Raw genomic sequence first — 14,399 nt, forward strand, 5'->3', positions numbered from 1 at the left:
GAAGGCTACTCAAAATCAACCTGACAGCATGCAAACTATCTATGAAGGCAGTTGCTCCCTGACCTTGCTAAATATCTCTCATTTTATTTGACTATGGTTCCTATGCGATGAGGATCAGTCTGTATCAAAGACAAACTTGTTGAAGCAGTTGTCTGTGTCACTATTTCAAATCGCTGCAGACAGGCAAACATTCATCATTACATTGGTGATTTAAACTAAAAATAAGTTGTAACTGTATTGTTTACCTCAGACCTTAAGACATTCAGCAGTGTAGTACAGCAAAAGTACAGCAATCCCAGTCTAAATGTAAAAACATTATGCTGCTAAAACATTATGGCGTTTGGGATTCAGAGCACAGATTGTGAATTTGGCACTTATTTATCACATATTTTGTGAGTTCCACACAGTGGCACCCCCAGAAAATGTTCAGTCGGGTGGCCAGGAGGGGCCAGTGAAAATGTTGGGGTGGCTCTAGCATGATAACCGCAGGGAGTGGGGGATGTAATAACAGCTATTCATTTTCACGAAAACAGACTCGGATATTTCGCTTTTAATGGCCAAATGCAATAGAACAAACTGGATTTTTGGATTTAAACAAACTGAATTTATGAATTTAAATCTTTGAAGTTAAAACCTATGGATACTGAACACAATATTTTTCTCCTCATTACGAAACGATTCTGTATCAAACGGGATGCTTGGCAACACCAAGTGACACGAGAAGGCTGTGGCATCTGGCATGAATGAATTTTTTTTTTTTGATGTTAGCTAGCTACATACAGTGCAATTGTGGGTAAAAGCTATGTAGATAATTTGATTCTCTAAGCCTAAACACGATTAATGGCGATGACAAAATATATCTGGATTGAAACAACAAAAACACGGTTACGTTTTAAATGGCAATGTACTACTAAATGATGTGATGTAACCAACTGGCTAATAGGCTATCCGCAATCAACGTAGCCAGCTAATTTGTATATAGCGACATAGGGAGACCAGACTTAAACACATCCATCTTACAAGAGGAAAAAACAACAAACATCTGAAATCTGCAGTAAAAACAATAAAATATGCACTTTTCCAGTTCTAACTTGGACAAGTCCTGTCATTACAGATATAATACATTACATTTATTATGCCCCTCCCTATCTTAAGGACCTTCTTCACCCATATCTTCCGCGAAGAGCCCTTTGTTCCCAAAATGCCGGCCTTCTCATCATTCCAATACTGCAAAAAATAGCCCTTCAAAAATAAGAAATAAAATAATTAATACAAGGTGTTTTTTGCTAGTAATAAGTGAAAAAATCTGCCAATGGAACTAGTGGAAATACACAGATATTCAAGATGCACCGTCTAAAAACAAGTCCTTGTAGCTCAAAGAAATTTTGCTTGTTTGGTGACTGTGTCTTATATTAAGTGTAAAGAGATATTTTGACTTGAAAAGAGACAAATATGCTTGGTGAGATTTGGATTTTTTGCAGTGAAGAGTGGGCAAAACTACCATAGGCGGTAGAACCTTTTCCTATCAAGCCCCTCTCCTGTGGAACAGCTTACCCACCGAGATTCGGGGAACAGACTCTCTCTCCACCTTTAAGTCTAGGCTCAAAACATATCTATATAGTAAATCCTTCAGCTGAGGGACATGGCCTGGTGCTGGCGTGGATCATAGAGTCTCTGGTGGACTAAGTGGTCATTGCTTTCATGGACTCTGTGCTGTGATCTGGTGTTGACTGTCTTAGGGTCGCCCTCATGACTATGCCGGTCCCTTGCTTCCAGTCCCCTACGTATGCTGCCATAATGTTAGCCTGCCGGGGTTTTTTCCTTGTTGCACACTGGCACCTTTTTCACTGCCCCTCCTCTCCTGCCTCTCTGTTCTACATCCCTTCCATTCTTATCATCCACTAACCACTGTTTTCTGCTTGCTTCCTATCCCTGCTCTGGGCTCCTGTCCGGAGCTGTAGCCCAAGCATCTCATCCCGTTTTCCAGTCCTGCTGCCTCGCTGCCCTGCCCATCAAAGCCAACTGCGTTCCAAGAACCGGATATCCTAGGAGACATTCTTATAATCAATCTGCTGTTAATTACTATTGTCTATCAATCTTAAATGTCTTAAAGTATATTGTATAACTTGTCTTTAACTCTATCTGCCCAGTGCCGGCCAGAAGCAGATGGGCCCCCCCTCTGAGCCAGGTTCTGCTCAAGGTTTCTTCCTGATAAGGAATTTTTCACTGTTGCCTTAGGCTTGCTCTCAGGGGGTCTCAGGCCTGGGAACAATGTAAAGGTGCTTTGTGACAACTTGTGTTGTAAAAGGCGCTATACAAATAAAAATGAATTGAATTGAATATTACAAATAGCCTAAATAAATGTAAAAATAATTTTAAAAAAAATTAGCTAGTGGGGTGGCCAGTCATTTTTTTTGGGGGGGGGAGGGGGCACCTTGGAGGCGCCCCTGGTGACACACAAAGTGTCTTTACATTCACATTTAGTCTTTTAGCAGACACTCTTAACCAGAAGGACTTACTAAAGTGCATATGAACAGTTTAGGCTAAGAGCAGAGACAAATCCAAATCACTAGTGTCTCAACCGATGGCCATTACATAACATATAATAATCTTCCTGAATGCCATGTTAAGTGCAAGAGGGAATTAGAGTTACAGTGCTTTACTATTAGCAAATATATTTGAGGGTAGTGTATGAATGATCAAATTGAGGGGTTAGTTGAACCAAGATGCAGTTTGTACAGTGTGTTCAGTTTGCAGTGGAAGATGGACAGTGACTTAACTGTCCTGACTGTTGTGCGGAGCTAAAAACCTTTCAGATCTAATAATGAAACAGTAAATCACCTCTATGTGCTTGGCATGTGGGAAATAGGTTGGTATACCACTGTGCACTGAAGGTGAAAAAAGAGGGTCTAGTGTCCAAAGAGCTCTACAAACAATTTCACGTCACTTTAAATTGCTTTTGGACCTCTCTAATGACCTTCTTTTTTGGCTTCAGTCTGTTGGTTCTGTTGGTCATTACATTTGGTGGCAATGTCTTGTTTTCATACAGGTGTACACCACAATATTAGCTCTAGCATACCCACAAAATACCCACCCCCTCAGAGGGAGAAACCACTGGTGGTGAAATCCAGGCTGCACAGCAAGTAACTGTATGGCTGTTACGTAATGGGTTGCATTTTCTAGAACAAGTTTTACAGGTAAATATTGCCACTTTATTTTTATTGATGTGAATGGGTTCTGTGCAAGTGAAAATGTACCAAGAAATGTACATTCCCTGTGGAAGTAGTGTCCCATCCAAGCTGCACTAGTGTCTGATGGAATCCCCATGTGGGAGTGTAAGACCAGGAGCAGGGAGGACTGATGGCATCATAAAAGTGTGGTGTTTTTAGCAAGGAGGAGGCAGGAGGAGCTAAGGACAATTGTAGTACTATAGTAACTGGGTTTCCCCAGAGAATAAAATCTATGGTAGTATGCCTATGTGATTTTAAATAGTAGAACGATCAGTGTGCAATGCTTGTGTTTTATTAATGCTGAATGTACTCATTCAGGCAGCATATCTGTGAATATTAGAGAGCAGGTTTTTCTTTTCAATAATTGGATACATTTTAAATACAGTCCACTGCATTTATAAGAATTTCTGATCTGCAAAAGAAATTGTTCAGTTTGACATTTTATGTAAATCTTGTATTTGGCATTGATTAAATGCTACAGAACCCAGTGCTTGAATCCCTGTCACCATGGCAGAAAAAATAAAGAAGTAAAAATGAAATGAAAAGCGACCTTCTTCAGACATGGAGAGAATGAAGAAGGAGGGAGATGGGAAGCTCATGCAGATAGACCATGAGCTGATGACTGTGGTGCAGCTTGACAAACTGGACAAACAGCTTGGTACACTACCCAGCATCTGTTCCCCCCCAGGTGGGGGAGGTCACCACTACCTTTATATTGTCCCGTATCCTTGGCCCTATTGAGGTTCTCATTGGTGGTCAAAGGATACGGACAGGTCAAAGGGCAAATGGTGACCCGGGGACCGTCCTTGGGGGTTACCTGCGAGGGTCCTGCTGATAAGGGGAGCAGCAGGAATGGTTTGGGCAGGTTTCAACTAGGTTGTAAACAAAGTGCCTGTGAGAGGTGGGGGTGGTGCGCAAACAAGACAAAGACAAAGACATGTGACCCTGTTTCTACAATGACTGTGTATGGAGGTTTACAGTTAAAGGATGTAATTTGCAATGCATTTTGGGACATCAAAACAGATTACAGTAGGTAATTGCATAATTGCAGTTAGATCATGGAAATGTCAATGAAGCATCCAGGAATATACTGCTTTCGCTATATTGCCAGCCTTTGCATTTTAATAAAAATGAATTGTAATGCAAAATTGCATTAATTTAATGTTATTAAAATAGTTCATGTCAAAACTATGAGCCCTCACTTTTCATTAGCCTGTATAACATCTCTGAATTTGATAACTTATACCCATATACTATAGTTTTTAAGACTGGTTTGTTTACAACATGTGCAAACTGCAATGCAGGAAGCATCCAGGAATATACTGATTTTGCTATTTTTTCAGCCTTTGCATTTTAATAAAAATGCATTGTAATGCATTGGTTTGTTGACAACATGTGCAAACTGCAATGTAAGGCATAGCCTATACCAAACTAGCATAAAAATTATTTCAAGTTTTCCTACAAATGTTAGCCGAGTGCAACGGCGACCTAACATTGTTGCAAAAAAAAAAAAAAACTGGCGCTGGTCCATTTTCTAACGTGAATACTGGTGCAGGAAGCCCTGAGAGGACAGACGGAGTGGCAGCATCATTTGGAAGCCGCTTTTCAGAAACAGGATTTTAAAGTAAGCAATATCACTCCTTTAATAAGCCTGCCCTGTAGTAATTCTAACAAGTTCAAGTTACGGATTAAGTTAACGTTAACTAACGTTATATCGTAGGTAATTTAGCTAGCTAGAGTGATTTTCGTGGCCTCTAGCCAACTAGCAACTGTTATTTTCGCATGCATTTCCATAACTAGGGCATGCTATAAATAGAGGTTGCGTCCCCGTTGCATTCATTCCATGATGACACCGACACAATTGAGAGTTATGTGGTGGATATCCCCCTGGTCTGGGCCAAATGGACCGAGGGTCTTCCTCCACATTTTGATGCCTTCCAGAAAATAATAAGTCCTCACAGAGTCTGATGTAATCATGGTTGTTTGGTTTATTGCATATGGTGATCAATCACATACAGTAAACCGGGTTGGTCCGCGGAGCAACAGGTGTATATGCGGTGTGTATACATTCACAAACACTCCCCAATCACTCCGCCTTCCCCTCAGCCTACATCCATCCTTTATGCCTTTTCTCACTCCTCCTATCCCAGACCACAACTTCCAACTCCTCCCAGGCTCCTCCTTCAAGATCATCCCATTTTCCATTTTAATACACCATTATTTAATTTTAAGCTGTTACATTTACCCCGCCTGGAAAGTCCCATAAACTCCACAGTCATTAATTGTATATTATTTTTAAACATAACACTTCTGAAATTTCCCATTATTTCCACTCCACACCTATATGATTTTTAAACATAATTAAATAATACACAGCATATATGCCTGGAATATTACCATTATTTCCAGGCCCACATTTAAATAATAAAAAAGGTTAAGTAACTCAGTTAGCCAGACCGCAGTGCTGCAGACTGTAAGAAGGCACACAGATATCTATGTGCCATAAGCTACAAGGTTAGGCCTTAAAGCAAAGGGTTAATGTAAGAACTAGGCCCTGTCTGGACACGGCCCAGAAGATGGGCCACAGGAGCAAGACAAAGAAGAATTAAACCCCACGAAGGGGGGCCGTTGGCTCAGCACTACTATGATGGGCAACTATGACAAACTGCAGTGAATCCACATTCGCAGTTCGCAAGCATTTGCCAGTAGATGTCAGCTAGGCCAAAGCAGGCAATCAGCTCTTATTTTCTAGCTGTATAACTCATAAAAGAAAATATAAAACTAAAATGGGATGCATATGTTAAAAGGAGGCAAAACATGCTGACACGCTGTAGGGGTATGTCAGGGGGAGAAGATACAATAAGCGAAGGTGGCATGACTATGAGTCAGAGAAAAAGGATACAATAAGCGTAGACCGTAAACCAATAAGAGAAGTGAAGGCAAAAAAGATACAATAAGCGTAGACCATGAACCAATAGAAGTTGGCATGACTATAGAACAGCAACATAGTGCACAAAGGTTCTGGGTGACTTCCAGGTTGGGCCAATGCTGAAGGCAGTGTTCCTTCTCCAAGGTCACCCACTGTCCTGTAATAGCCCCCAAGATTACCTCCCTAGCGGTGTCTTACAATGGCCTACATGCAATGTTTATAACCTAGGGTAACCCCCAGCATTATTTAGGCATAGAATCACACCATATTACTTTTCAGTAGTAGTGCTTAATGCAAACAATATTTTCCACTATACAAAGCATGATAGAATACATATTATTTAAGGCTAACATATTAGATTGTCTAGTTTCCTTATACACTTCTAGACCTCCACATGTACAGTAAAGATGAAGTAAATAGCTAATGTAATATATCAATAACTTCAGTTAATATGTCAATAACTGTGGTTAAAATCAAAAGCTAACATCTGTTGGCAATGCTTATGGTGTTTGCTGGCAATAACTTATTTCCACCATGTAACAAGCTTAATCGTACCACGTCAAGCTCCGCTTTTCTCTGGGGGGGGGGGGGGGGGGGGGGGGGGGTGTGAAAGTGGCAATACTCATAATTTACATATGGGGTATACACTTTATCAAAAATTTTCCACCACAGTTACGTTTTGATCCATCTCCTTTTCCTTGCGTTGAGCACTAGAGGGAATATTGCGTATATTATGAACTACAGACACCAAACAAAACTGTGGAAACGAGGCGTTAAAACCTTTCGTGCGTACGGTCACACCGGTGTGATTTGCCGTTTAGCGCGTATGCTAAAACCGATGCGATTAAAACACTAGATTGGAAAAATTCTAGCTAATTTTATTTCTGAGGAAACAGCGATTTAACGTTAAAATATAGCAAAAGCTAACTGAAAACTATGAGAATCTTAATAACGCTAATGAAAACAGAACGAATAATGTAATGTAACACGCACTATACAGCATAAAATAGAAAGTTACGTGCGAAAGGGATATGCATGTAACTAAATATAAAAAGGTAAATAGAAAACACTTTTCAACTATAGTTCTGTGTCACGTTCACTCTCCTCCATGTTTGTTTGTGTGTATTGCCTCCATGGAAATTTCCTTCCTGCATCCGTGCAGTGCGGAAGAACGCAAAGCGTCGCCAAATGACGAAAAATATTGCCGTAAAGTGTGTGATTTGCGACACAACGAAATAAACGATAGAGCATAATACTATAGACGTTTGTTTTTATATAGATATATCGCCATACGATATGTATCGTCATATCGCACAGCCCTATCCATAACCATAGGCATCATTTGATTTATTTAACTTAGTTTTAAAATTCAAGCATACCATCAAGGTAGCTAACGAGGACAAGGTGGCAAGCTACCGATATATGACGTTATATAGCTATAGCTATATATAGCTATGTTTTTGTGGCCTATCATAGCTGACATGACCTGCCCTTATTTTACAGAGGCGCTGCGTTAGACTGCTTCGACAAAGGCTTCAACAAATTGTTTGCCCATAGGTATGTTTATTTGCAGATTCTGTAAACATGAGTTTAACATCATCCTGACTTTTGCCAGACACACAAAGCTACACAAAAATACGCCACACCAAGCCTTTACTTGTGGAGTTCCAGATTGTTCACGCTCTTTCAGGAAATTCAGTGCGTGTGAGTCTCACATATATAGAGACTATAAGGAATATCAGAGGACCAGTAGAGGTTCACAATTTCAGTTACCAGACTTAGTCATTTGTCACATTGAAGGTTGTCAGTTTGAATGTCAGAACTTAAAAGGTCTAATTTCTTATTTGAAGGGGCATCTACAAAAGGGTGGAGCAATTGGTTGCCCTTCCAGGAAATGTAGCAAAACATTCTATGTGAAATCTACATTTGCTTCTCATATACCTAGAGCACGCAAGAACAGCTGATCAGTTGATCATCTAGTGAGCACAGTAGTGCCAACCTTAGCTAGTAACTCCACAGGTGAAAGTCCTAGTCAGTCTTTTGACTGGAGAAAGTGAGTCTAGTGAAGTGCACCAGCAAGACGTACTTAATGTTGATGAAACTCTCTTCCTTAAGAATCTGACACTATTTTATTTGAAGCTTCAAGCTAAGCTTTTGTTACCTGCTTCTGTAGTTCATGCCATTTTTGAAGAATTCCAGGACATCTATGACCTTGGGCAGTGTCATATGTTTGCAAAATTGAGTGAGAAGTTGACATTACTTAGCATGTCTGATAACACGATCAAAACTGTGATTGAAGAACTTCAAAAACAAAGTCTTCTAAAGGCTTGTAACAACCTTTTGAGAACAGATGGGCATTGTAAGACCATCTTCAAAAACAGTTTCAAATATGTTGAATCATTGCCAATATGTTTAGGTTTAAGTGATTCAGGAAGTGTCCTTTGCCCAGTGTGTTCCAATACAAGAAACACTTCTTGCCCTATTTGACAGCGAGTCAGTTAAGCAATAGTATGATGAAGTATGCTCTTGTGTAACTAACGGTGATGTCATGCAGGATATTTGGGATGGAGAGGTTATTTCCAAAAACATTTTTTTTCAGTCTGAAAGGTCATCTTTAGCTTTGATACTCTTTATCAAGATTCATTTGAGGTGGTGAATCCATTGGGATCAGGGAAAAAAAACCAGAAAGTGCTTGCTGTTTAGCTAACCTTAGGTGATATATCACCATGACTCAGATCAAATATTGATCACATGCAGCTTGTGCTTTTGTGCAGAGAACAGCACTGTAGCAAAGGGCAAGAGCAGTCACCCCACCCGGCCTCAAACCCGGGTCTGTAGGGTACCAATCCTGCAGCTTGACCACAACACCAAAGAGCCAGGCTCTTTGGTATGGTAGTCAGAGTGCATACTCAACCGTAGTGACAGCACTCTGTCACACTGCCCTCCCCTTCGTCAAGCGCCCAGGTTCGAGGCCAGGTGGGGTGACTGCTCTCACCCTTCGCTACAAGGACTTTAAGAGGTTTGAGCATGAGTTAGTCCTCAGTCTATTGATAAGGGATCTCAAAGACTTGGAAGATAATGGTGTTACCATGAAAGACAGCAGTGTTTTGAGAGGAGGTCTATGTGCCATAGCTGGAGATAGTCTTGGTTCTCACAACATTGGAGGGTTTGTGGAAAATTTCAGTAGAAGTGAACATTTTTGTTGATTCTGTGACACTGACAGATACATTTGAATCAAACCCACTGTCAACTGGTACCACAAGAACTGCTGAGAATTATCGAGAAACTGTGCAGAACTTACAAAACAGAGAAACCACTGACAAGAGCAGTGCAAGGGGGATCAAGTGTGATTCATTTTCAATCAGCTTCGATACTTTCATGTGTGTCAGCCTGGTTTGCCGCCTTGCCTGGGACATGATCTCTTTGAGGGGTTGTGTCCTTTGATTTGGTGTTGCCAATAAATCATTTAGTGTTTCAGGAAAAGCATTTTACGCTTTTACAGTTAAACAGATCCATCAGTCAATTTACGTTTCTTGGGAATGATGCTAATGACAAGCCACCAGAAACCAGTCCAGGCAGTGAAAAACTATCTGGACATGCTGTCCAAAACTGGTGCCTTTTGAGAGTGCTACCTCTGCTAGACTTAGACTCTTGGCCAGACTGTTTCCAGATCCCCTGGAGCAAAATGCCACATGCTATATCAATGGCTATACATTCACAAAGGCGTTGAAGAGAAATGATCAGGATCATAGTATATGAAATGAGAGTGTTTGAAGTCAGTCCGAAAAGCTCTGATTGCATTGCTGTTGCCAAGAAAATTGTTAAAAAATATCCCAAAAGCTTTACGAATCTCCTGAAAGATGGCACCAGAATCGGGAGTGTTTATGCTCCCTTGAGAATCAGCTAAAAACAGGAATTGAACACCTGAATGGAGACAACGTGACAGTATGACGCAGGAGAGAGAAAAGACTGCCAAGCTCACCCACCATCATGAACACCAAAGGACCATCAGACCAGTAAGGGTGTGTCAGGTGGCAGCCTGACTGTCCTGCTGGGGAAACTGAGGCCAGTCTCAAGGAAAAGCAAACACAAATGCAGGAGTTGTAAGGTCCAGTGGGAGCAGATAGAGGATGTCTCAACCAGCTCATGCAGATTACATACTACCTGCAATGTAAATCTATCAACACAAACCCACCACCATCAATTGCCGAGCTTAGAAGTGACTCTTCACACCTAAAGATCTGTACAATCACTTCCAGCAGCTTACAGACATACGCATCCTGGAAAGAATGGATGCAGCAATTGCAGAAAAGGGAAGCAGGTCCTGTACATGTCTGATGCCAGTGGATTTGCCATACTTGGACCATGTGTTGTCCTCTGCTTAATGGCACAAGTTGATGTAAGTGTTACAGTTTCTCTTCTTCTTTATATCTATCTGTCTGTCTATCTATCTGTCTGTCTGTCTGTGGTTATGTGTCTGTTTTATCTGTCTCTCTAATCAGATAATTGTATATATTCTGTTATGCTATTCTTCTACTTCAAGAAACTGCTGCTCCTGCAGATGTGGAGAGATTGGCTTTACCAAACTCCCCAACATTAATCATTCAAGGTAAGTGCACCAATTTAGTTCCACATTTTTGATAGATCCAAACTATTGAAAATGACGACACAAGACCATGATAGGAGTTTACAGGAACATTATTGTGTTCCAAGTGTTGCCTATGTAGGAAGTTTAGCCGGGCGGAAGTCTGTGTGAACCAACAGAGCCATGCCAGAGAGAACAGACTGACAGACAAAGAGCACACATAATGTACAACAGACAACCTTCTTAGTTGGCATACTATATTCCCCCTTTCAGTAACTATCTTAATATCTGACTGCAGTTTTTAGTAGCAAGCAAATCATTGGGTAATGGGTCAAATGTCAGAGAATCAATTCTTGAGCATACCGGTCATTGGAATATACTGTAGGTCACAAACAACTCTTTAGCAAGTTTAAATATGCTTGTACAGAATTTATCAGTTTTTACATTTCACCAAGCTAGAAATGCTGCTCTTGTCTAAGCTGTGAATATACTTGGTTGTTGATTGATTTCAGGGGAGATATTCGATTTAACCACCTGGATGTTGAGTGTGGAAAAGCAAGTAGTGATAGCCCCATGTCCCAGCTTCATGGCAGGCCTGGCAGCTTTGTTTGCTGTTTTCTACACCTTTAACTGGGAATACCAAGAAGAGGCTTCCTGCACCCTGGAATTCATCCAAAGGTAATGTAAGCATAGTGTGCATTACATGATGACACAGCCTCCTTAGACATAGCCTGGTGTTGGTATTCAAATCTTTTGCCTTTTGTCAGAATCATTTGGGGTTGAGCAATTGACTCTTGCATTGAGTTGAGGCAGGACTATTGCTTATTCATCAAACCTTCAGAGTCCTTAAATCGGTGTAGCATGAAAGCTTGTGTTGACCTTTGTGTCGATTTTACACACGGAAGGTTTAAACAGCAAAGATCCTCCTCTGATCCTCATTGATTGCTGATTGGTTTGGTCCAACTGGGATTCTCTGACAGAGAAAGTTAACACCTTTCTCTCAATATTCTCTGATAGAATACAAATCAGATGGTGCCTTACCTGAGCCAAGACAACAGAAAAATTGATTAAAACAGATTTTGGTTGCTTGTGAATGCCCTCGCATCAGTGCTAGCATGTATTCCTTTCTCTCTGTATGTCTATCTACCTACACTATATCTATCCATCCTTCCACGATCTATCTATCCATCCATCCACTATCTATCCATTCATCCACAATCTATCTATCTATCCAGCCACTGACTATATGTCTGTCTGTGTCTATCTACTGTGTCTGTATATCTGTATGTCCCTTTCTTTCTTTTTTTTCAACCCTGAAGTTAAAAAGCTGTGTATATATTTTTTGACTTTTTGAGTTCTTTTAGCACTCTGACAGTGCAACTATAACAATATATGCTTACTCCTGGTGGGCTTTTATTTTGAAGGTGCTTCGTGGGAATAAACCCAACCTCTGGCTCCAAGGCCTCAAGTGGAATGGTCCTCAGCAAGAAAACTGGCAACATGGTGCAGAAGAAGCAGCACTCCATGAACATGAATGTGTGCAGTCTGTTCAGGAAATTGAATGACTTTGACTGGCTTTGTGTTTAACTGTAAGAGCTTAATGTTACCTTAATGTCGTCACCTTTTGCTTTTTGCTTTTTGTGAAATGTGAATTAGTCTCATTTGTTCCTATTTTTTGCTCCTTGCTTTTTTTGTATGGATGCCCCTTAATGGCCTTTGTCAAAATACTGTTTGAACTGTAGAAAATGTTTACAAAAGCTGGGCGGGATGATTGCCACTTCATGGCTTGTTAAAATACTGTTGGTCAGTATAGTTCGGTTAGTTACTGTTACTGTAAGCATAAGCAAATCACAGACATTATTAATGTCCTTCTGTGTCTTAATGCTTAATGCATTGCATTTACTGCAGTATTTGGCTTTACATTAAAATAGTTAACAAAACTGCGCTTTGTATGACTGTTTATGAAGGAAAGTTTTCTATTATAGTGGTAATGTGGCAATATAGTATTAAATTTCTGGTAATTTTAGCATAAAGGTTTTACAGTAATTTACTGGCAACTTGAGTTGTCAATAAAGCATTGTAAAGCAAAGCAATTACAGGTTGTTACTGTGAATAATAAACAGTATTATACTGTATTTATTCTAACAGATGTAAAAAAGCATTAATACTTAGTAAAATAATTACAGTAAGTTACTGTTTTATTTTACTACAATTTCTTGTAATTCATTATCACAGAACATTACTGTAATTCTACAGCCATTTACTGGCAATTTTTTTGCCAGTAATTTACTGTAAATTTCACAAAATATTTTTTACAGTTAATTCATTTGTAATTCATATGTCCCTCCCTACTTAAGAATCAATCGCATGTAGTCAATTTGAGTGTGATTTGTATAACTGAATGCACTGTATATTGTAATATTAAAAACAACATGAGTGTTATACTTAATGGATCAGCATATAATGTGCCATCAATCATGCTTGAAATAATTATAACATTTTAAAGCTAAAAAATGTTCATGATGCAATCCAGACTCTGCTCCCACCCCACAACTTTGAAAAGAGTCAGACACTGAGTAACTGGGATAACAAGCTGTTTCCTCAGGGCCCTTGTAGGGGTTGTAGTACTCTGCCAAAACTATGGTGAGCAGTATTGGGGATTAGAAGAGTTGTAGAGGGCCATGTCTGTTACCAGTTATTATTGTATATTGCAGTGAAGGTACAGACAGTCAGATCCTCAGTGCTGTGTCCCAGATTTTCTCTTATCCAGAGCAACTAATAGCTCACATTTTTATTACATGTTATCCATTTGTACAGATGGGAATTAACTGAAACAAGTAAGGATAAACACCTTCCCTGACAGTACTACACCAATGTCCCACATGAGAATCAAACCAGCAACCCTTGAACTATAAGCCCTGTTCCTTACCACTACACCACACTGCTGCTTCCTACCACTACACTACACTGCTAGACCTTACCACGACACCACACTGGTGCCCTGATACTTACCATTACACCAAAGTGCTACACCTTACCATTATACCATACTGCTGCTCCTTACCACTACACCACACTGCTGCTCCTTACCAATACACCACAGTGGTACACCTTACCACTACACCATATTGCTACTCCTTACCACTACGCCGCACTGCTGCTCCTTACTATTACACCACAGTTCTAAACCTTACCACTACACCACACTGCTGCTCCTTATCATTACACCACATTGGTACAGCCTACCACTACACCATACTGCTACTCCTTACCACTACGCCACATTGCTGCTCCTTACCATTACACCACAGAGCTACACCTTACCATTATACCATACTGCTGCTCCTTACCACTACACCACACTGCTGTTCCTTACCACTTCACCACACTGCTGCTCCTTACCATTACACCACAGTGCTACACCTTACCATTATACCATAGTGTTGCTCCTTACCACTACACCACACTGCTGCTCCTTACCACTTCACCACACTGCTGCTCCTTACCATTACACCACAGTGGTACACCTTACCATTATACCATACTGCTGCTTCTTACCACTACACCATGCTGCTGCTCTTCTCCTTACCACTACACCACACTGCTGCTCCTTACCACTACAAAACGCTACTGCAACTTACCACTACACCATACT

This window comes from Megalops cyprinoides, chromosome 8 (genome assembly GCF_013368585.1).
Source record: "Megalops cyprinoides isolate fMegCyp1 chromosome 8, fMegCyp1.pri, whole genome shotgun sequence".
NCBI lineage: Eukaryota > Metazoa > Chordata > Actinopteri > Elopiformes > Megalopidae > Megalops > Megalops cyprinoides.